The sequence below is a fragment of the Pseudopipra pipra genome, chromosome W (genome assembly GCF_036250125.1).
Source record: "Pseudopipra pipra isolate bDixPip1 chromosome W, bDixPip1.hap1, whole genome shotgun sequence".
NCBI lineage: Eukaryota > Metazoa > Chordata > Aves > Passeriformes > Pipridae > Pseudopipra > Pseudopipra pipra.
In genome coordinates this window covers 621,876-645,926 of record NC_087580.1, presented here as the reverse complement: position 1 = coordinate 645,926, position 24,051 = coordinate 621,876, and the positions used below count along the sequence as shown (strand labels likewise).

Below are 24,051 nucleotides of genomic sequence, written 5' to 3'. Positions count from 1 at the left end.
CCCTTTCCAGCTGCCCCATGGGGACACTTCCATTTTCTGGGCCAGGCCCCAGAGGCAATCCCAGCCAGTCCTGCCCCTCGTCCCCAGCCCAGCTCACTGACTCCTGGTGGCCCCTGGAAGCCAAGAGCCAAAGGCCGACCCCCCAGAGTGCAGCCTCACCCATCTGCACTGGGGCCCCAGGGCTTCCCTTTCCCAAGCAGCCCCTGCAAAGCCTTGTCAGAGAGAAAACTGGGTGACCCGAGTCCTGGATGCTTTTAGGAAAGAGGTCTGAACATTTCTTGAAGAATGGAGGGGGATGACTTTTTTATTCTTGACCTCTCCAGTTCTCCATTTGGGGGCAGGATGTCCTCTGGGCCAATGTTTTGTTCCCTTTGCAGTGAGTGCAGCCTCAGAGGGCTGAGCCCTCTCTGGCTGGGCTTGGCCTCTCCTGCAGAGACTCAGGCCTGGCTGGGCTGCCCCAGGCAGACGCTGCAGGAAGAAGAGCTCAGGCCGCCTGGCTCTGGTGTCCCTGGGGCTCAGCCTGTGCCCCATTGCTGTGCAGGGGCTGAGCCCCACCTCTGCCTCGGGGCCTTGGCCAAAGGGCTGGCAAGGAAGAGGCCCAGCAGCCTTGGGGCCTGCCCAGCTTTCCTCCTCCCTGGGGGCTCTCAGTCCTCCCCTGACACCGTGTGGGCCCAAGGCCTTGCTGGCTTCGGGCTCACGGCCCGCCGGCACCATCCCAGCGGCCTGACCCCCCTCCTTCCCCTCTCTCCAGCCTCTCCTGCCTTTTCTGGCAAGGGGCCATCCAAGGAAAACCCCGGTTCTCAGCAATGGCACCTGTGGCACGGCTGCAAGGCTCGAGTGGGCCAGGCAAGAGCAGGAGCACCGAGAGCCTGAGGAACCAGGAGATGCCCTGGCTGGGCATCGTGCTGCTGCGGGACGAGCTGACACCTCTGCACAGTCTCTGCCCGTCCCTGCCAGCCGACTTCTGCCCAGGCTCTGGGCACAGGGACGCAGCACTGACAGTTTTCAGCCACCGCGCTGTTCCACAGAGGCTGTGATGTCACAAGGCCCTTGCCTGGCAGCCAGGAGATGGGCAAGGCAAGGCAAGGATGGAGCCTCTGAGCCACCAGCACGCTGTCCCCAAAGGCTGGGCTGGCACAGAAGCCCAGAGTCCCTGAGCTTGGCAGAGACTTGGGAGATCAACCGGGGTCCAGCCTACGCCCCATCCCCAGCACGTCAAGCAGACCACGGCACTCAGTGCCATGGCCAGTCTTTGCTTAAACACCTCCAGGGACGCTGACTCCACCACCTCCCTGGGCAGCCCATTTTAATACCTAATCCCTGTTTCTCTCCAAAAAGTCCTGCTCCTGTCCCTGACAAACAGCCCCTGACAGGCAGGTCCTCGTGTCCTCTTGTCCTATCGCCTGTTGCCTTGGAGAAGGGGCTGACCCCCACCTGGCTCCAGCCTCCTGTCAGGAAGTTGTGGACAGGGAGAAGGTCAGCCCCGAGCCTCCTCTTCTCCAGGCTGGAGAAGCCCAGCTCCCTCAACTGCTCCTCACAGGCCATGCACTGCAGACCCTTGCCCAGCTCCATTGCCCTGCTCTCCACCCACTCCAGCCCCTCAAGGTTCTCCCTGAATTGAGGGGCCCAGAGCTGGACACAGCACTCCAGCAGTGGCCTCACCAGTGCCCAGTCCAGCAGAAGCATCATTGCCCTGCTCCTGCTGCCACACTCTTTCTGATCCAGGCCAGCCTGCCCTTGGCCTTCTTGCCCACCCGGGCACCCGCTGGCTCAGGTTCAGCCTCTGTCCACCAGCACCCCCAGGGCCTCTCCCACGGGGACCCTTTGCAGCTCCTCTGCCCCCGGCCTGGAGTTGTAGGGGGTTCTTGTGGCCAGAGGCCCCAAAGGCACCAAAGGCACTCTTGAACCTCATGCCCACGGGCTCGGCCCAGAGGTCCAGCCTGTCCAGGTCCCTCTGCACAGCCTTCCTGCCCTCCAGCACATCCACACTGCAAGCCAGCTTGGGGTCCTCTGCCAATTTGCTCCTGGAAGACTCAATGCCCTCCTGCACATCCCCACGAAAAATAGGCAACAGGACTGGGCCTGTTACCCAACAAGTTCTAGTGCTTGACAAAGGAGCCAACCCAGCAGTGGGGAGAAACTGCTGGCAGGAGATTGAATGGGGGCAATAGACAATGGATGATGGACAAGTTCTGGGCCATGGCCATTTGTTAGAAAAACAAAGTAAAAGTTTAAGACCTGCCATATTTCAGTGGTCAGAGACCTGGCAGAGAAATCTATTTTTGAGACCTGGACACCATGAAAACCGAATTTCTAAACCACTAAGACCCTTAGAGAAACCAGAGACAAAGACAAAACTAACACAGACAGTTACTGACGCTCTCTCTATCCAGGGAAAAGACAAGAAAAGGACAAAAAACTGTGGACTAAGTATCATGCAAAGTGAGAAATCGAGAGCCAATGGAAGAGAGAATAAGAATTCCTGCAGAGAACTGGTAAGCCAAGGGACAAGAATTCTTTTGTCTGCTAAAATGTAGAAATTTTTAAGAGTTTTGAGAACTGATGTACAGGTGTTAGAGAGCAATTCCTGTGTCCCTTCAGTGCTGAATAAAGTAGAGTCACCTCTGGAACCCAACCAACTGCTCAGAGATTTTATTCCCCGGCTTTCACTGACACTTTCTGGGGACCCAGATGAGACAAAGCAGCGCCGACAGGGCAGAGCAGAGGAATCGTTGGCCCTGCAGCGTGTGCCAAAGGAGTTTTGGGGAGATCTTGCAGTTCCCTGGTCTGGAGAGTTCACCACGCCTTCTTTTCTGGGAAAAAGAACAGGCCATGAATTTTGGGTCCTTGATTTTAAGGCCTTTTGCCTGCACATAAGGCACAGCAATGGGAAGGATGCAGCGTGAGGCTGAGAGGTTTCTGTCATGGTTTGTGGGCTTGGGTGAGATTGGGCCATAATTACAGGACACCTGTAAAATCTGGGATTTGGGAAAGGTTGGAGTAAGTTGGGAAAGGTGTTCAAAGGGTGATTTTGCCTGAGCTGTTAAACATGGGAGTGGGTCTGTCTTCCCAATTCCCGAGGTAAGAGATCCCAGAAAGCTCCCCTGCAGGTTGTGTTTTAAGGAACAGGAGAAGAGACCGAGGGTAAGGGGTTTCTTTCCTGGAGGGAAGGGCTGTCGTTCACTTGCAGGAGCCCTGTGCTGAAATTGCCAGTCTGACTGCCCAAATTGAACACAGATGAAGATTCCTGCCAGACAAAAAGGGTCAGGACAGAAAGCTCTTGCTGCCCATGGAGTGACCAGGGTGGCCCCCCAACTGCATCTGATACCTGAAGGTTCCAGGCTTTTTTTCCTGGGGGAAAGGCCGTGACATCCCAAAGAGTCCCGTGGCAGACAGGTGGGGCTGCACTGTGGGGGTGTGAGGTGTTGGTTCTTTGGTTTCCAGGGGCTATTCCAGAATGGAGAGGACAGGCTGTGACATCACAAAGGAGCCCATGGCACAGGGATGGGGTTGAACTGTCATGTGGTGGGGGCTTGGTTCTTTGGTTTCCAGAGGCCATTCCAGAATGGAAAGGATAGGCCAGAATGGATAGGACAACAAAAGGGCCCAAAGCACATGGGTTGGTCTGCACTATGGTGTGGGGTGTTGGTTCTTTGGTTGCCAGGGCCTATTCTGGAATGGAGAGGACAGGCTGTGACAAGCAGTGCCTGTCAGAACTGCAAAGATGGACACACGAGAATCTTATGTGGTCATATTCTCTGTTCTGCCCTGCACACCCTAGTGCTGGGGTCAAAACTCAGCCTCTCTGCTTCCCTCTCCTGAGGGACTTGTTCTTAGACATCCCTTTCCCCTACGCACCTTTCAAAAGCTCTCCTGGCAATTCCCAAGCCTGTACCCGGCTCTCATCCCCTCTCTGTCCTCTTCCCACTCCCCTGGTCAATCCCAACATCCCAGGACAGGGATCCCAGTTGCCTGGCTGCACTCCCACCTAGTTCCATATGCTGGGCCATGATATCCCAGCACTGGAGCAGCCAGGTCAGCAGGGACTCTCCCAGCTGGAGGCTGAAATCTTTTCACATCTCTCACAGCTCAGCCGGGGATGGGGATCGGGTGATTATCTCTGGCCCTGCCTCTTGCTCCTCTTCTGAGGGCTCTGCTTCCCCTTCATCCCTCACTAACTGAGCTGATTTGATCTTGGATTTCTCCTGTAGAGGGGCAGCTGTTGCTGGCACAGGTTGTTCCTCTGCAGCTTCAATGGCCACAGTACCTCTTGGTCTCCTTTCCTCCTCCTCCCCCTGAGGGCACTGGGTCTTAGTTTAACAAGATTACAACTTAGAAATTAAGAGACTTCAGGTGGAAGTGTGGAAAAGAAGAAACCTTTTATTAACAAAATCTGAACAACAAATGGTGCAACCAAAAACTTTCAGAAGAAACAAAACGAAGTCCCAAATCCCCAGGTGGGGGGGAGAAACTGTCCCAGCAGTTCAAAGCTCTCGCAGCCCCGTGTGCTCGCAGCCAGCAGTGAAGGAGTCCCTTTTCCCAGGGGCAGTCCCCAAAGCAGAACACCTCGCTCCCAGATGGGTCGGGCTCTCTCTCTCTCTCTCTCTCTCTCTCTCTCTCTCTCTCTCTCTCTCTCTCTCTCTCTCTCTCTCTCTCGGTCACTCTCCACGAGGTGTCCCCATGGGGAAAAAACTTCCTCTCAGGAAAAGAGAACAAGGTGGCCAAAATCAGCTCCCGCTCTGTCCGGTCCCGGACAAACCCCAAAAGCCCCCGAACAAAGGACCCCCCGCCCTCCCCGCGGCCACCGTGGTGTCCCCGAGAGCCGCCCTCCCCCCACTGCCCCTGCCCCAGCGCCTGCGGCTCCGCTCCAACCCACCCCATCCCGGGAGACACAAAGCCGCAAAAGCCTCCTGGCAACCCCAGAATGCAGAAATCATTGACTGTTTCAGTCTCTGACAGTTTCACACAGGAAAAAGCAGGAAGTTGATCCATCGGGAAGAGCCACAGGGGGGCCGGGCTGGGTGGGAGCAGCGGGATGAGCTCTGCCAGCAGCTCCTGCCTTTCCGCAGGGAGAGGGAAGGGGCGGATCCAGCTCCAGGATCGCTCAGGCCGTGATTCCTGCCGGGATGAGAGCGGGGAAATGAGTCACCATGTCCCTGTTCCCATCCAAAGGGATGGAGCCGGTTGTGGAGCCCAGGGAGAGGAGGAACGGTTCTGGAATGCCTCCTGATCCTGCTCCGTCCATCCCACCCCAATCCCACTCCATCCATCCCACGCCAATCCCACTCCAGAATCCAGCCCTGATCCCAGTCCACAATTCCACCTGAGCCCACTCTGGAATCCTGCCCTGAGCTGGAATCCCCTTCTAATCCCGCTCCAGCCATTAGGCCCCCATTCCCCTCTGGAATCCCGGCATCCATCCTGGGATCCCTGCCCAGAGGATCTGGATCCACACACGCTGCTGGGACTCACTGGTGGGCGCGGGGTCATATCCATTCCCCTCCCTCTTCCCTATGGAAAGAAAGCGGGATCAGCACCCATGGCACGGGATCCCCGGAATGCTGCCGGGCGGATCCGTGCCCCTTCCCGACCCCCATCCCAGGAGTTACCGGATCGGAGCTTCCAGACACTGACTCCCACGAGGCCGATGATGATGATGATGGCAGCGATGAGGGACACAGTGTCCTAGTTAGAACAGCTGGGACCGATTCCTCACTGGATGGGTGTAGCCCAAAACTGTGGATTCTATGGCCTTCCATGCCATTTTCCCAGGAACTGTTGTCAGAAGAGGCCTGCGAGGTGGGGGGGATGTCCTGAGCACCCTCATATCCTTTTATGGACTGAGCATCCTCATATCCTTTTTTGGACTGAGCATCCTCATAGCCTTTTATGGAATTCCCTGCTCTGAGGGAAGAACTAAGCATCCTTTTATGGAATTCCCCGCTCTGAGGGGAGGACTGGGCATTCCTGCCTGAACTGGAGAATATATAAACCTGGAGTTTCAGAACCTTTTTACCACTCGTGGGATCCAGAGGAGGACTGCAGTTCACCGCTCTCAACCAACCTGAGACCACCCCCCTCAACTGGACTGCAATCCCCACTTTTGACCAGACTGCAACAGCTCTCCCACCAGCAGGTATTTTTCCCCTCTCCCTTTATTTTGGACTCGGGGGGGCCAAGGAACAGCACTTTGTTCATGGCCCAGGGTGCTGGGTTCTACATTTGGGTTTTGTGGATTAAAAGCAATTGCTTGTCTGTATAATCAGACTTATTGGGCAAGGGGGTCCAAGGGGGGTCCAAGGGGGGCCCAAGGGGGGCCCAAGGAGGGCAAGGGGGCTGGGCCAGGGGTGGAAGGGCTGCAGGGGGCGGATCCCGGAGGAGGAAACCCGCCAAAAGCGGCGGCCCAGCCGAGGGAGGAGCCGAGCGGGAGCACAAAGAAGAGCAGCCAAAAGGTCCTGGCAGTCGCTCGGCAATGGCGGGGGGGGCGAGAGCGGTTTGGGGGCCCCCGTGAGAGCCGGGGGGGAGCCCCGGTAGCCGCGGAGTGGGGAGAGCGGAGAGGGGCGATCCCGGAGCTGGGGGACCCCCGGAATGCTGGAGGGGGGGGAGCAGAGAGGGAGCGCCGGGCCCCTTAAGCGGGGGTCCCGGAGAGGGGGAAGGCCTTGGAGTGTGGAGAGGAGGGGGGGCCTTGAGGCGGGGTGGGAGCCGAGAGCGCCAAGAGGTTTGCGAGGGTGGGAGGCAAGAGAGGAGGGCCGGCCGGCCCCGGGAGGCAGAGTGGGGAGAAGTGAGCCCTGGGACCCCCCTGGCAACACTAAAGGGGACCCCGGCGAGTGGGAACCCCCCAGAGCCGCAGGACCCCCGGCAGCCTGGAGAAGGGGGAACCCCCAGTGCAGGCAGAAGTGCCATCAGGCCAGACAGGGGGGACCCCCCTAACCCCAGAGAGCAGAGAGGGGGAATTCTGGGAGGGGATTTTGGGCTGAATGTTGTTGTTTTGGGGGTTTTTATGGGCACAAGTTGCCCGGTGAGTCCTAGAGCTGGACTTGGGCAGGAGGAACCCCCAAGGCAACGCGCTCACCCCTTGTTTTTCCCCCCCATCAGGATTTCTGCTTCCCAAAGCTTGGGCGGATGGAGGAGGAGACTGCGAGGAAGAGGAAGATGCCGCGGGCCCCCCAGGCAGGTGAGGAGGAAGTCAGTGCCCCTTTGGGTCAGTCTTTTGTGGCCGTCCTGCCGGGGCCGGAGTTGGGGGGATGTCCTTGGGCTTCCCTGTGGACCGGAGGCAAATCCCCAGCGTGTCCTTGTTGCTTCCTGCCCCAGGCCCCGAGGTGAGGCCGGAGAGCGCGGAGGACAAATCCCGGCGGCAGAGCCTGGTGGGAGAGGCCGTTTTGAAGGGCTCCCCGGCGCAGGAAGGCAGCGGGGAGGAAAAGGGCCGGAGATGCCCCCGCAGGAGGGGCTGCAAAGCCAGCCCAGGGGGCTGTGAGGAGGAAAGAGCCAGCGTGTGCCGGGAAGGCGGCCGGAGCTTGAGGCGGAGCTGCGAGCTGGTGGTCCCTGAGCAGCCTCCCAGCAGGGAGAAATCCTTCAGATGCTTGGAATGTGGGAAGAGCTTCAGCAAGAGAACCAACCTCCAGAGGCACCAGTACATCCACAGTGGGGAACGGCCCTACACATGTGGGGAGTGTGGAAAGAGCTTCAATCAGAGCTCCAACCTGCTCCAACACCAGATGATCCACAGTGGGGAAAGGCCCTACACGTGTGAGGAATGTGGGAAGAGCTTCAGTGTCCGCTCCACCCTGCGCACCCACCGTCGCATGCACAGTGGGGAACAGCCCTACACATGTGGGGAGTGTGGGAAGAGTTTCAGTGACCGCTCCACCCTCCGCAACCACCGTCGCATCCACAGTGGGGAACAGCCCTACACGTGTGCGGAGTGTGGGAAGAGCTTCAGGAAGAGATCCACCCTCCACAATCATCAACGCATCCACAGTGGGGAAAGGCCCTACACGTGTGCGGAGTGTGGGAAGAGCTTCAGGCAGATCTCCAACCTGCTCCGACACCAGATGATCCACAGTGGGGAAGGCCCTGCACGTGTGCGGAGTGTGGGAAGAGCTTCAGGGACAGCTCCAGCCTTTGCAAACACCGTTGCATCCACACCAGGGAATGGCCCGAGAAGTGCTTGGAATGTGGGAAGAGCTTCAGCACAAGCACCAAGCTGCTCAGCCACCAGCACATCCACACTGGGGAACAGCCCGACACGTGTAGGGAATGTGGGACAGCTCCACCCTCTACACCCACCATCACCTCCACATCAGGGAGAGGCCCTACAACTGTCGAGATTGTGGGAAGAGCTTCACGCAGAGCTCTTCCTTGACCTCCCACCAACGGACCCACCGGTAAGAGAAGCCCCGAGTGCCCCGACTGTGGGAAGAGCTTCGGCCGCTGCTCCAACTCCATCAGCCATGGGAGGACCCGCGTTGGATGATCCACAGGGACCCCTGTTAGGCACAGACCTGGTGTGCTGGTTTAATGGTAAACCAGCAGGGGAAATGACAGTGGTGACACCTGGAATGGGATGGAACACCTGGAAAGGGAATGAGAATGCCTGGAATGCGAATGGGGACATAAAGAATGGGATTGGGACAATAGCAATGGGATGGGAACACCAGGAATGGAAATGGGAAGACCTGGAATGGGAATGGGGACATTGGGAACAGACTGAGGACACTAGGAATGGGAATGGGGGCAGAAGGAATGGCAGTGGGGACACGTGGAATGGGGAGGGAACACCTGGAATGGGAATGGGAACACCTGGAATGGAAATGGGGACACCTGGAATGGAAATGGGGACACCAGGAATGGGAATGGGAACACCTGGAATTGAAATGGAGACACCTGGAATGGGAACACCTGGAATGGGAATGGAGACACCTGGAATGGAAATGGGGACACCAGGAATGGAAATGGGAACACCTGGAATTGGAACAGAGACACCTGGAATGGGAACACCAGGAATGGAAATGGGGACACCAGGAATGGGAATGGGAACACCTGGAATTGAAATGGAGACACCTGGAATGGGAACACCTGGAATGGGAATGGAGACACCTGGAATGGAAATGGGGACACCAGGAATGGAAATGGGAACACCTGGAATTGAAATGGAGACACCTGGAATGGGAACACTTGGAATTGGAATGGAGGCACCTGGAATGGGAACACTTGGAATTGGAATGGAGGCACCTGGAATGGGAACACCTGGAATGGGAACACCTGGAATGGGAATGGGGACATCAGGAATGGGAATGGGGTACCTGGGCTGGGAATGGGAACATTGGGAATGGGAACATTGGGAGCAGGTTGGGGACACCAGGAATGGGAATGGGAACATCTGGGATTGGAATGGGGGCACTTGGAATGGGAATAGGGAAAACAGAGGTGGGATGGGAACACCTGGAATGGGAATGGGGACAATAGGAATGGGAATGGAGACCCCTGGAATGGGAATGGGAACACCAAGAACTGGGAATGGGGAAAACAGAAGTGGGATGGGAACACCAGGAATGGGACGAGGGACAATAGGAATGGGAATGGGGACACCTAGAATGGAATGGAACACCTGGAATGGGAATTGGAAAACGTGGAATGGGAATGGGAACACCTGAAATGGGAATGGGAACTCCTGGAATGGGAATGGGCACATCTGGAATGGGATGGGAACAACTAGAATGGGAATGGGAACACCTGGAACAGGAATGCAAACCTGTGGAATGGGAATGGGAACACCCGGGCCCGGGCTGTGTCCCTGGTGAAACAGGAGGCCAGGCCCAAAAGAGTTCACTAAGAAATTTGGGCCTGCTAACAAGCTCCCAACAGCCAAGACCATCTGTGCTCGTGCTGTTCTACTGACTGGAGCAAAGCTTCAGAGAATAGTACAGGAACATGTCCTAGGCCTAGAGGGGATAAATTAGAGAGACAGCAGGATCAGGCAGACATTGGAATAGGAGGAATAGGCCGGGAGCCAGGGCTTTTTCCAAGCTTCAGTGAGCGGGTCAAGAACAATGGAAGAGAAGGAAGGTCAAGCTGAGGAAGATGAGTTGAAGCCCCCAGAGCCATGGAGGAAGAGTGGAAGTCCCCTCAGGATTGAGGGCCAAGAGAAGCACCGCCCCAAGCCCCGCCTGAGCTCCACCTATACTCCTCCTGTTATTAATATGCAGAGATAGATGTTGGAATCACTTGAATATGCATTTAATCCCAGCTGAAGATTGTATAAAAATGTTGATTTTGTGTGAAGCCTTGGAGCAAGTTTCTCCAGCGTGAGCTGGCTTGCTCCCAACGTTGAATAAACAAATACCTTGCTGCTTAAAGATAAAAAAGTCTCTGAGCAGTTTCTCGGGCTGATTTTTCAGATTCAGCGCCCAGTCAGTCCCAGGATGATCCCAGTCACTCCTGGTCTCTCCCAGTTGCTCCCAGTTTCCTCCATGTGGTCCCACTCATTCCCAGTTGCCCCCAGAAGCTTCCAGCATGATCCCAGTTGCTCACAGCCACTTCCAGTCATCCCCAGTGCACTCCCAGTTGCTCCCAGTATGATCCCAATCACCTCCTGCATGATCCCACTCACTCTTCATATGATCCCCGTATGACCCCAGTCACTCTCAGTGTGGTCTCAGTTGCTCCCAGCATGGGCCAAGCTTCTCCCACCGTGATCCCAGTATGATCCCAGTGTTCCCCAGCATGGTCCCAGTTGCTCCCAGTTGCCCCTAGCACAGATCCAGTCACTCCAAGTATGATCCCGGTCTTCCCTCCTGACAGTCCCACTCAATCCCAGTTGCTTCTCTTGTAAATCCAGTCACTCAATTCCTTCCAGTTGCCCCCAGCCTAGTCCTTATTCCCCTTCATGTAGTCCCAGTCACTCCCAGTACAGTCCCAGTTTCCCCCACCATGGTTGCAGACACTCCCAGTATATCCCAGTAGAGCCCTCAGCATGCTCATAGTCCTTCCCAGTCACTCCCAGATGCCCCAGTAACATTCCAGTTTCCACCAGTATGATCCCAGTCACTCCAAGGCACTCCCACTATATCCTATGTGGCCTCCAGTTGCTCCCAGTAGCCCTCAGTGTGGTCCCAGTTGCTCCCAGTATGATCCCTGTTGCCCCAGTTCTGGTCCTGGAGGGACCCAGTGTGCTCAGATCCTGTTCCTGGCGGGGGTCCTGCTGGGTCCCAGTCCTGGTCCTGGTGTATCCTGGTGTCCCGGTCCATCCCAGTCCATCCCACTCCATCCCGGTCCATCCCAGTGCATCCCAATCCATCCCAGTCCATCCCAGTCCATCCCAGCCCATCCCAGTCCATCCCAGTCCATCCCAGTCCATCCCAGCCCATCCCAGCCCATCCCAGTCCATCCCAGTCCATCCCAGTCCATCCCGGTCCATCCCAGTCCATCCCAGCCCATCCCAGTCCGTCCCAGTCCCTTCCCAGCAGCCGCCGTCGTTTCCCGGGTCCTGCCCCCCCGCCCCCCCAAGATGCTGACGGGGGTCGGGGCTCCGTCTTTGCCTTCGTCTCCCTGGGCCTGCCTGGAATGAAGGGGCCGCTGGGACACTGTGGGACCTCCTGAAACCAAAGGAACCCTGGGAGAATTTGGATACTCCTGCAATCAAGGCACAACTGGGACACTGCAGGGCCCTATGGAAAAAAAGGAACCTTGTGACACTGCGGAATTCATGGAATCCAGGGGCCTTTGTGACAGGGGGGCCTCATGGAACCAAAGGAAGCCTGAGGTGTTTCAGAAGGTCATGGAATCAAGGGGCCACTGGGACACTGCAGGGCCTCTGGCAATTAAAGGAACACTGGGACACTGGGGCAGGACATCCCCCCTGCAATGGCCCCAAGACAATGCCCCATTTGCAAAGGGGTCAGTGCTGAGCTGAGAGGGGGCCGGGACAAGGCAGGAGATGTTGGAACCCAGACTGGTTTGACCCCAAATGAAGCCCCTGATGGTGAGGGAAGCCCTGGAGTCCAAGGACTGTCAGTCCCTGGGTTTCTACCAGAAAGGGCCAGTCCCCTTTCCCAGGGGCAGGTTCTTCCAACAGAACCCTTCTTGGGGGGTGTGTGGAGATTCCTGCCTTGGCTGGGGACCCCCCAAGGTCACTGCTGGAGGTTGAGAGCAGAGATCTCCCCACGAGCGCTGCTCTGGGGGAGTGTCAGAGACTGGATCGGTTAATGATTTATGCATTCTTAGAGACTTTTGCAGGCTTTTGACTTTCTGATGGGCAACAGGGCCCATCCCCCCTCCTCCAGTGCAGAAGATGTCAAGCCCCCAAAAAGGCAGGAAGAGCCGAGTTTACCACGCCCTCCACACGAACTCCGCACCAAAAAGGGGGACACCACCCTATGAAAACAACTCCCCGCGTTGGGGGAGGTGCAAAGGATATGGATATTGACTGGTGACTTTGGGGGTTTGGGGGGGATTTTTCCTTCTTCTCCCCCCACCGCCTGCGGATCCAGACCATTGCTTTTTACATGGCTGGATCCAGTGGGCGGTGACTATATACGTTTTTACCACTCTCATCTTTTCTTTTTTCTTGCTCTCCCTTACTCTCACCCTGTCTTTCTCTCCCCAACACATTTTTCTCCTCCCCCGAAAAGTTGGCCTTGTTATATGACAGCCCCCAAAATGCTGGCATACCTGTTGGTACAAAATTGTTAAAATAAACCTTGTCAATATGTTTTCAGACACTGATTATTTAGTGTCATTTCACTTTAATCCACCCCAAGGGAATTATTGATAAAACCTGAGTTACCCCCCGCCTTTTTCCTGGGACGGGTCGTAATAGTCACTGCTGTCCCTGTGATGTCACTGTTGTCCCTGTGATGTCACCGATATCACCTGTGATGTCACCGCTGTCTCTGTGATGTCACTGCAGTCCCTGTGATGTCACTGATATCTCTGTGATGTCACCAATGTCCCTGTGATGTCACTACTGTCCATGTGATGTCACCACTGTCTCTGTGATGTCACTGATATCTTTGTGATGTCACCGCTGTCCCTGTGATGTCACCGCTGTCCCTGTGATGTCACCGATGTCCCTGTGATGTCACTGCTGTTATTGTGATGTCACCGCTGTCCCTGTGATGTCACCGCTGTCCCTGTGATGTCACTGCTGTTATTGTGATGTCACTGCTGTCCCTGTGATGTCACCGATGTCCCTGTGATGTCACTGCTGTCCTGGTGATGTCACTATTGTCCCTGTTATGTCACTGCTGTCGCTGTGATGTCACTACTGTGTCTGTGATGTCACTGATGTCTCTGTGACGTCACCGCTGTCTTTGTGATGTCACTGCTGTCTTTGTGACATCACCTCTGTCTCTGTGATGTCACTAATGTCCCTGTGATGTCACTGCTGTGTCTGTGATTTCACCGCTGTCTCTGTGATGTCACTGCTGTCCCTGTGATGTCACTGTTGTCTTTGTGATGTCACCTCTGTCTCTGTGATGTCACTCCTGCCCCTGTGATGTCACTGCTGTCTTTGTGATGTCACCGGTGTCTCTGTGATATCATTGATGTCCCTGTGATGTCACTGCTGTCCCTGTGATGTCACTGCTGTCTCTGTGATGTCACCATTGTCTTTGTGATGTCACCGCTGTCCCTGCGATGTCACTGTTGTCTCTGTGATGTCACCATTGTCTCTGATGTCACTGCTGTCTCTGTGAAGTCACTGATGTCTCTGTGATGTCACTGATTTCCCTGTGATGTCACCGCTGTCTCTGTGATGTCACTGCTTTTATTGTGATGTCACTGCTGTCACTGTGATGTCACCGATGTCTCTGTGATGTCATTGATGTCCCTGTGATGTCACTGCTCTCTTTGTGATTTCACCGCTTTCTCTGTGATGTCACCAATTTCCCTGTGATGTCACTGCTGTCTCTGTGATGTCATTACTATCTCTGTGATGTCACCGCTGTAGCTTTGATGTCACCACTGACCCTGTGATGTCACCGCTGTCCCTGTGACATCACCGTTGTCTTTGTGATGTCGCTGATGTCTCTGTGATGTCATGGATGTCTTTGTGACGTCATCGCTGTGCCTGTGATGTCACTGCTATGACTGTGATGTCACCACTGTCCCTGTGATGTCACCAATGCCTCTGTGATGTCACTGCTGTCCCTGTGATGTCACCAATGTCTCTGTGATGTCACTGCTGTTTCTGTGATGTCACCACTGCCTCTGTGATTTCACTGCTGTCCGCTGGATGTCACCGATGTACCTGTGATGTCACTGCTGTCCCTGTGATGTCACCGAGGTCCCTTTGATGTCACCACTGTCCCTGTGATGTCACTGCTGTTATTGTGATGTCACCGCTGTCCCTGTGATGTCACCGCTGTCTCTGTGATGTCACTGCTGTCCCTGTGATGTCACAGCTCTGCCTGTGATGTCACCACTTTCTCTGTGATGTCACTGCTGTCCCTGTGATGTCACCAATGTCCCTCTGATGTCACCACTGTCCCTGTGATGTCACTGCTCTGCCTGTGCTGTCAGCGATGTCTCTTCAACCAGACTGCAACCACCACTTTTCAGTCAGACTGCGACCACCACTGTCAACCAGACTGCAGATCACCACTCTCGACCGAACTGCAACCACCACTCTTGACCAGACTGCACCACCACTCTCACCAACAGGTATTTTTTCCCCTCTCCCTTTACTTTGGGCCCAGGGGGCCCAACAAACACCACTCTGTTCATGCTCCAGGGTGCTGGGTTATACATTTGGGTTTTGTGAGTTAAAACCAACTGTTTGTCTGTATAATTGTACTTATTGTGTTATTTTATTAAATTGTTATTCTGACTTATAATCTCTCCTTTGGGTTGAGTTCATTTCCCCTGCTGGTTTACCTTTAAACCAGCACAATCAGACTGCTGAAATTACCGGGGTATTACTCTGCTCCCCATTGCTGGCAAAATCCTGGCAAGAATACTCTTGAACAGATTAATATCCACTATAGCAGAAGGAATTCTCCCTGAAAGCCAGTGTGGTTTCAGAGCCAACAGGAGCCCCACAGACATGGGATTTGTTCTCAGACAACTGCAAGAGAAGTGCAGGGAACAGAACAAAGGTCTCTATGGAACCTTTGTTGACCTCACCAAGGCTTTCGATACTGTGAGCAGGAAAGGTCTGTGGCAGATTTTGGAACGTTTAGGTTGTCCCCCCAAGTTCCTTAAAATGATCATCTCACTCCATGAGGATCAGCACGGCCAAGTCAGATATGGCAATGCACTTTCTGAGCCCTTTTTAATAACCAGTGGTGTGAAACAAGGCTGCATTCTTACACCAACCCTATTCACAATCTTTTTCAGCAGGATGCTCCAAAGGGCCACGGCAGACCTCGATGATCAGGACGGGATCTACATCCGATACCGTACTGATGGAAGCCCTTTCAACCTAAGGCGACTGAAGGCCCACACCAAGACCTTAAACCATCTTGTCCGGGAGCTGCTTTATGCTGATGATGCCGCCCTCGTCGCTCACACAGAAGCAGCTCTGCAGCATTTAACATCCTGCTTTGCTGAGGCTGCTGAGCTCTTTGGGCTGGAAGTCAGCTTAAAGAAGACAGAAGTTCTCCATCAACCTGCACCTCAGGAAGTCCCCCATCATCTCCACATCACCATTGGCCAATCAGAGCTCAAATCAGTCCAGCAGTTTAATTACCTAGGGAGCCTCATCTCCTCGGATGGTGAGATTGACGGAGAGATGGACAACAGGTTAGCAAAGGCATTTAGTGCTTTTGGAAAACTCCATAAAAGAGTTTGGCAAAATAAACACTCGAAGAAAAGCACAAAGATCAGTGTTTACAGAGCCATTGTGCTGTCTACTCTCTTATATGGATCCAATCATGGGTCATCTACAGCCACCACCTGCAACTCCTGGAACGCTTCCATCAACGCTGCCTCCATACAATCCTAAACATCCACTGGTCAGATGATGTGACCAATCCATCTGTTCTAGAACAGGCAGCAGTCACAAGTATTGAGGCCATGTTGCTGAGAACACAGCTGTGCTGGGCAGGGCACGTCTCCAGGATGAAGGACCAACCACCCCCTCCCTAAGATCGTGCTCTGTGGTGAACTTGCCACCGGCTGCTGCAAGAGAGGAGCCCCGAAGAGGAGATACAAGGACTGCCTGAAACAACATCTGAGCCTTGGCCACATTGATCTTCATCACTGGTCTACTCTGGCCTCCAGTCGGGAGGTCTGGACACACCCCATCTCTAACGCTGCTGCTTCCTTTGAGAACGCAGCAGGATCACCATCGAGGAGAAAAGACAACGCAGAAAGAACCGTGTCCTGTCGATCCCATCCAAGGAGTCTTTCTGCTCTGCCTTTTGCAACTGGACGTGTCTATCTCGCATTGGCCTCTTTAGCCACCAGTGTGCTTGTAGCAAATGTGGGCAGAGCCCTTCCCAAATCTTCGTTCGCGAAGCCCAGCCATGATTTTGGATATTAATTTGGGAGTCTGGACTCATTGGTTTATTTGGTTCTGGAACTGGTATTTGGTTTATTTGGTTTTGGAAACAGGTATTTGGTTTATTTTGTATTCCTGAACCATTGGAAACAAATTGGGACCCCCTTGGAGGGACAAATCTGTTGATGCTTCAGGGGCTCCAAAACCCTGACGATTCCAGTGCCCACTGAAAGTGTTATTCAGGGAGATCCTCTCAGTCCCTGGATCTGGAAATTCCAAGCAAGATCCCTGAGATTTTATTAACACATTAAAAGGTTTATAAAAGGTACATAAAGGTACATAAAAGGTGTACGTAACCAACATAGAAGTGGAGCTCCGTAATATAATATGATTGACTTATAAAAAGTTGTGATAGAACTGTAAAAGAAGAGGTGTGACGCCTCAGAGCTTTTTGGGCTGCCCAGGGAGGTGGTGGAGTCACCGTCCCTGGAGGTGTTTAAGCAAAGACTGGCCATGGCACTGAGTGCCGTGGTCTGCTTGACGTGCTGGGGATGGGGCGTAGGCTGGACGCCGGTTGATCTCACAAGTCTCTGCCAACCTCAGGGACTCTGGGCTTCTGTGCCAGCCCAGCCTTTGGGGACAGCGTGCTGGTGGCTCAGAGGCTCCGTCCTTGCCTTGTTGCCCATCTCCTGGCTGCCAGGCAAGGGCCTTGTGACATCACAGCCTCTGTGGAACAGTGCGGTGGCTGAAAACTGTCAGTGCTGCGTCCCCGTGCCCAGAGCCTGGGCAGAAGTCGGCTGGCAGGGACGGGCAGAGACTGTGCAGAGGTGTCAGCTCGTCCCGCAGCAGCACGATGCCCAGCCAGGGCATCTCCTGGCTCCTCAGGCTCTCGGTGCTCCTGCTCTTGCCTGGCCCACTCGAGCCTTGCAGCCGTGCCACAGGTGCCATTGCTGAGAAGCGGGGTTTTCCTTGGATGGCCCCTTGCCAGAAAAGGCAGGAGAGGCTGGAGAGAGGGGAAGGAGGGGGGTCAGGCTGCTGGGATGGGGCCGGCGGGCCGTGAGCCCGAAGCCAGCAAGGCCTTGGGCCCACACGGTGTCAGGGGAGGACTGAGAGCCCCCAGGGAGGAGGAAAGCTGGGCAGGCCCCACGGCTGCTGGGCCTCTTCCTTGCCAGCCCTTTGGCCAAGGCCCCGAGGCAGAGGTGGGGCTCAGCCCCTGCACAGCAATGGGGCACAGGCTGAGCCCCAGGGACACCAGAGCCAGGCGGCCTGAGCTCTTCTTCCTGCAGCGTCTGCCTGGGGCAGCCCAGCCAGGCCTGAGTCTCTGCAGGAGAGGCCAAGCCCAGCCAGAGAGGGCTCAGCCCTCTGAGGCTGCACTCACTGCAAGGGGAACAAAACATTGGCCCAGAGGACATCCTGCCCCCAAATGGAGAACTGGAAAGGTCAAGAATAAAAAGGTCACCCCCCTCCATTCTTCAAGACATGTTTAGACTTCTTTCCTAAAAGCATCCAGGACTCGGGTCACCCAGTTTTCTCTCTGACAATGATTTTTCCATGGTTCCCCTCAACTCCCAGCCCACCCAGATCAGTTTTGGGGTCCCAACCCCCACTTTTTCCCCCTCTCCCACCCCTTACCCATCATCCCCCAATCCCAGCCCCCTCATGCTCAGTTTGGGGCTCCCACCCTCCCCTTTTCCCCACTCTTCTGACCTCTCCCACCCCTTTCCCCTCATCCCCCAATCCTCAGTCGCCCTCCACCTCCACTTTTGGGGGGTCTCACTCCCCCACTCAGTTTGGGGTCCCACCACCCCTTTTATCCCATTTGACTCACCGACCCCCCCCTTCCCAACACTCCCTCTCACCACAGAGCTCCTCACCTGCAACGGGGGGGGCTCCCAGTAACACCAGAGTCCATGAAAGTCCCCCCAAAAAAGGGTTAGGTGGGGTCCTGGGTGGGCTCTGAGTGGGTTTGGGGGTTCCTTGGGGGCTGTGGGGTGGTTTAAGGGGGTCCCTGCACACTTTGGGATGCGTTGGATGCCCTGTTGGGGTGCAGATGTCCCCCCAAAGCTCCCCCAGAACAGGGTGACACAAGGGGGGGGCACAGAGGGGTCCCCATTCCTGATCCATCCTGGAGCAACCACACGGGGCAACTGGGATCATACTGGGAGCAGCTGGGCCCCTGCTGGGCTCATACTGGGACCACACTGGGACTGACAGGGATCATCCTGGGAGTGACTACAATACTCCTGGGAGTATGTGAGAGGCACTGCAACCATACTGGGGATGACTGGGATCAAACTGGATTCGTATTGGAAGTGTCTGCAAGTTCCTGGGATCGTACTGGGGGTGACTGGACTCATAGTGGGATCATCCTGGGAGCAACTGGGACCACGCAAGGGCAAATGGCCTCCTCCAGGCAGTGACTGAAAGTGCCTGGGGCCATACTGGACTCAGACTGGGAGTCCCTGAGAGGGAAAGGAACCATCCTGGGAGGACTGGGAGCAACTGGGACCACCTTGGGGGCAACTGAGATTGTATTGGGAGTGACTAGGTGTGACTGGGATCCTAGTAGGAGTGACCAGGACCATACTGGAACCATCCTGGGAGTGACTGTCAGTGACTGGGATCATACTGGGAGCAACTGGGTCATGGTTGCGGCACAAAGGACAGAGAGAGGGAAGGGGATCAGAGAGAGGAGGGAAAGAGAGGGGAGGGGGAATTTTAGAAAGGATAAAGAAGAAAGAAAGACAAAAAAAGAAGAAAAATAAGAGAAAAAGCCGAGTTTAAACATTCAGTAAATGTGTGAGTCACTGGGAGCTCACAGGTCAAAGGCAGGTGAAGTGTTTGCAGGGGACAGGAGCCTGTTCAGGGCTCAGGAGCTGCTGCTGCCCAAAGGGAGGAAACGCCCCGAGGGCTCGGAGCAGAGTTTGTGCTTTGGGGCCTTTGCCAAGAACCTGCAGGAGGGAAAGCAGTTCCAGCCAGGGGGGCCCAGGGGCTCCCAGCACAGGCCCAGGGGCTCCCAGTCACCCCCAGGATGGGTCCAGTCACCCCCAGGATGGGCCCAGTCACCCCCAGGATGGGCCCAGTCACTTTTAGTCACGCCCAGTCTGATCCCAGCACGATCTCAGTCACTCCCAGTCTGATTCCATTCTCTCCTAGTAGGATCCAAGTTACCCCCTGCAAGGTCCCAGTTGCTCCCAGTCAGTCCCAGTATAATCCCAGTCAGTCCTGGTGTCTCCCACTATATCCCAGTTGCCCCCAGTGTGGTCCCACTCACTCCCGGTCATTTCCAGTAGCTTCCAGCATGATCCCAGTTGCTCACAGCCACTCCCAGTCACCCCCAGTGTGGTCCTAGTTGCTCCCAGTATGATCCCAGTCACCTCCAGCATGATCCCACTTGCTCCCAGTATATCCCAGTTGCACCAGCATGGTCTCAACTGCCCTCAGAATGCTCCCAGTCACTCCCAGTATGACCCCAGTCACCCGAGCATGGGCCAAGCTGCTCCCACTGTGATCCCAGTATGATCCCACTTGTCCCTAGCATGGTCCCACTTGCTCCCAGTTCCTCCCAGTGTGATCCCAGTTGCTCACAATTGCACCTAGCAGAGACCCAGTCGCTCCCAGTATGATCCTAGTATGATCCCTGTATGATCCCAGTACAATCACAGTTACCCCAGCATGGGCCAAGCTGCTCCCAGTTGCCTCCACCACAGATCCAGTCAATCCAAGTATGGTCCCAGTCTTCCCCTAGCATGGTCCCAGTCAATCCCAGTTGCCCCCTTGTACATCCAGTCACTCCCAGGTGCTCCCAGTCCAAGTCACTCCCGGTGTGGTCCCAGTCACCCCCAGGATGGTTGCAGACTCTCCCAGTAGATCCCAGTTGCCCTCAGCATGCTCACAGTCATACCCAGTTAGTGCCACTTGCCCCAGGATGCTTCCAGTTCCCATCAGTAAAATCGCAGTCACTCCCAGTCTATGCCAGTTGCCTCCAGCATGCACCCTGTCACTCCCAGTTACTCCCAGTTCCACTATACTTCCAGCATGGCCCCACTGGCTCCAAGTTTCATTCTGTGTAGTTCCAGTCACTCCCAGTATGATCCTGGTCACTGACAGTCACTCCCAGGATGGTTCCAGTATGGTCCTGGTCACTCCCACTATGATCCCAGTCACTCCCAGTCACTCCCAATAGGATCCCAGTTGCCACCAAGGTTGTCCCAGTTGCTTCCAGTATGAACCCAGTTGCCCCAAGTGTGGTTCCAGTTGCTCCCATTCACCCCTACTGTGCTTCCAGTCACTCCCAGTATCATCCCTGTCACTCCCAGCCACTCCCAGGAGATCCCACTTGCCTCCAAAATGCTCCCAATCACCCCCAGTATCATCTCACTCACTTTTAGTCAGGCCCAGTATCATCCCACTATGATCCCAGTCACTCCCAGTACGATACCAGTCTCTCCGAGTACGATCCAAGTTACCCCCTGCATGGTCCCAGTTGCTCCCAGTCACCCCACTACAGTTCCAGTCCCTCCCAGTATGATCCCTGTCACTGCCAGTCTCTCCCAGTCGACCTCAGCATGCTCCCAGTCACACCAATTATGCTCCCAGTCAGCTCCAGTGTGGTCCTAGTCTCTCCCAGTATGATCCCAGTTGCCCCCAGCGTGGTTGCTCCAGGATGGATCAGGAATGGGGACGACCCGGAGTTCCCCCCGTGTCACCCCGTTCTGGGGGGGCTCTGGGGGGGCACCTGCACCCCAACACGGCACCCAGCGCTCCCAAAAAGGGGCCGGGACCCCCCGACACTGCCCCACAGACCCACAAGGACCCCCTAACCCGCTCAGAGCGCACCCAGACCCCCCAAACCCCAAATGTGGGGAGACCTTTCTGGGCACTGGGGGTGCCGGGAGCCCCCCCGGCTGCGGGGGTAACTCCCCCGTGTGCCGGCAGAGCCGCAGCGCCCAGCGCTCCCCACCTCGAGCCCACCGGCGCCCCCCCCTCGCCCCCAGCGCCCCCCGGGACGGCAATTTGGGCAGGGGGGAGGGGGGGGCGCCCAGGCCGGGCCCCCCCGCGCTGTCCCGGCCGTGGCGGCTGCGGCGGGGGCCGAGTGCGGGCGGGAGCGGCCAAGAGCCCAGCGCTGCCCCATCCCGACCTGCCCCAGCTCCAGCCCTGCTCCTGCCGCGGGAGGCCATGGCTTTGGGGGCAAGGGGGGGCAAGGGGGGGGTAGAGGGGGGGCCCAAGGGGGGCCCAAGGGGGGCCCGAGGGGGGCCCAAGGGGGGCAAGGGGGCTGGGCCAGGGGGGGAAGGGCTGCAGGGGGCGGATCCCGGAGGAGGAAACCCGCCAAAAGCGGCGGCCCAGCCGAGGGAGGAGCCGAGCGGGAGCACAAAGAAGAGCAGCCAAAAGGTCCTGGCGGTCGCTCGGCAATGGCGGGGGGGGCGAGAGCGGTTTGGGGGCCCCCCGTGAGAGCCAGGGGGGAACCCCGGTAGCCGCGGAGTGGGGAGAGCGGAGAGGGGCGATCCCGGAGCTGGGGGACCCCCGGAATGCTGGGGGGGGGGGAGCAGAGAGGGAGCGCCGGGCCCCTTAAGCGGGGGTCCCAGAGAGGGGGAAGGCCTTGGAGTGTGGAGAGGAGGGGGGACCTTGAGGCGGGGTGGGAGCCGAGAGCGCCAAGAGGTTTGCGAGGGTGGGAGGCGAGAGAGGAGGGCCGGCCGGCCCCGGGAGGCAGAGTGGGGAGAAGTGAGCCCTGGGACCCCACTGGCAACACTAAAGGGGACCCCAGAGAGTGGGAACCCCCCGGAGTCACGGGACCCCTGGCAGCCCGGAGAAGGGGGACCCCCAATGCAGGCAGAAGTGCCATCAGACCAGACAGGGGGGACCCCCCTAACCCCAGAGAGCAGAGATGGGGAATTCTGGGAGGGGATTTTGGGCTGAATGTTGTTGTTTTGGGGATTTTTATGGACACAAGATGCCCGGTGAGTCCTAGAGCTGGACTTGGGCAACGCGCTTACCCCTTGTTTTTCCCCCTCCAGCAGGATTTCTGCTTCCCAAAGCTTGGGTGGATGGAGGAGGAGGCTGCGAGGAAGAGGAAGATGCCGCGGGCCCCCCAGGCAGGTGAGGAGGAAGTCAGTGCCCCTTTGGGTCGGTCTTTTGTGGCCGTCCTGCCGTGGCCGGAGTTGGGGGGATGTCCTTGGGCTTCCCTGTGGGACGGAGGTAAATCCCCTGCGTGTCCTTGTTGCTTCCTGCCCCAGGCCCCGAGGTGAGGCCGGAGAGCGCGGAGGACAAATCCCGGCGGCAGAGCCTGGTGGGAGAGGCCGTTTTGAAGGGCTCCCCGGCGCAGGAAGGCAGCGGGGAGGAAAAGGGCCGGAGATGCCCCCGCAGGAGGGGCTGCAAAGCCAGCCCAGGGGGCTGTGAGGAGGAAAGATCCAGCGTGTGCCGGGAAGGCGGCCGGAGCTTGAGGCGGACCTGCGAGCTGGTGGTATCTGAGCAGCCTCCCAGCAGGGAAAAGCCCTTCAGGTGTTTGGAATGTGGGAAGAGCTTCAACAAGAGCACCAACCTTGTCAGCCACCAGCACATCCACAGTGGGGAACGGCCCTACACATGTAGGGAATGTGGGAAGAGCTTCAGGCACAGCTCCACCCTCTGCGCCCACTGGCGCATCCACACTGGAGAACAGCCATACAGGTGTGAGGAATGTGGGAAGAGCTTCAGTCGGAGCTCCACCCTCCGCAACCACCAGCACATCCACACTGGAGAACGGCCCTACAAGTGCTTGGATTGTGGGAAGAGCTTCAGGGACAGCTCCACTCTCCTCACCCACCAGCACGTCCACACTGGGGAAAGACCCTACACATGTAGGGAATGTGGGAAGAGCTTCAAAACCAGGTCCACCCTCTGCAGGCACCGTCGCATCCACACCGGAGAGAGGCCCCACAAGTGTGAGAAGTGTGGGAAGAGCTTCATCCGGAGCTCTTCCTTGACCTCCCACCAACGGACCCACCGGTAAGAGAAGCCCCGAGTGCCCCGACTGCGGGAAGAGCTTCGGCCGCTGCTCCAACTCCATCAGCCATGGGAGGACCCATGATGATGGGTTGGATGATCCACAGGGTTGGATGATCCACAGGGACCCCCGTTGGGCACAGACCTGGTGACCAACGTTCCTGGTGACCCCTGTTTAGCAGAGACCTGGTGCTGGAATAGAGTTCAAACCTGGAAGAAGAAGAAGGACTGGCACATCTGATGAGAAAGAGAAGACTCCAGTTCCCGGATAACATGAAGGTCAGGATGGTCTCCCCAAAGAAAAACCCTGAGAGACACGTGGTGTGAAAGGATGTACTGAGGGATGGGGCCAGTGAAGGTCCCACAGCCTTTCTTCACAACCATCCTGCAGGATGGGAATAGGGAACCTTTTTGACCTCTCTTATTTATCTGTCAAGAAAGAATAGATGCCTGTCACGCTACCCCAAATTTAGCTTTGTGACTAAAGAAACTCTAAAACTCCACCTAAACCTGGAAAAATAGTCTAAAAAGAAGTCAAGGATAAGGAGAAATGGAAGGAAGATTTGCATTGAAAGTGCTGGATGGGCTGAGGGGCTGATCCTGCCTTCCCTTCCCCTTTCAGGTGGCTC

The 24,051-nt window shown here is 56.4% G+C and overlaps 1 long non-coding RNA gene and 1 pseudogene across 4 annotated transcripts in view; one reads left to right on the top strand and one right to left on the bottom strand.

Annotated features, from left to right (window-relative positions):
* LOC135405804 (uncharacterized) overlaps positions 1-5,846 on the bottom strand; it is a 369,333-nt gene extending 363,487 nt beyond the window's left edge. The window contains exons 1-3 of one of the 4 annotated variants that reach the window (XR_010426011.1): positions 5,610-5,841; positions 5,473-5,511; positions 4,900-5,118 (exon numbers count right to left, since the gene is read on the bottom strand). This is a non-coding gene — a long non-coding RNA (uncharacterized LOC135405804). Of the gene's footprint in view, positions 1-4,899; positions 5,119-5,472; positions 5,512-5,609 lie in introns of those variants that run through there. The other 3 variants (XR_010426010.1, XR_010426013.1, XR_010426012.1) reach the window with 3 other exon arrangements.
* A 350-nt stretch (positions 5,847-6,196) lies between these two features.
* Positions 6,197-23,429, top strand: LOC135404770 (zinc finger protein 135-like; annotated as a pseudogene).
* The last annotated feature ends 622 nt before the right edge of the window (positions 23,430-24,051 follow it).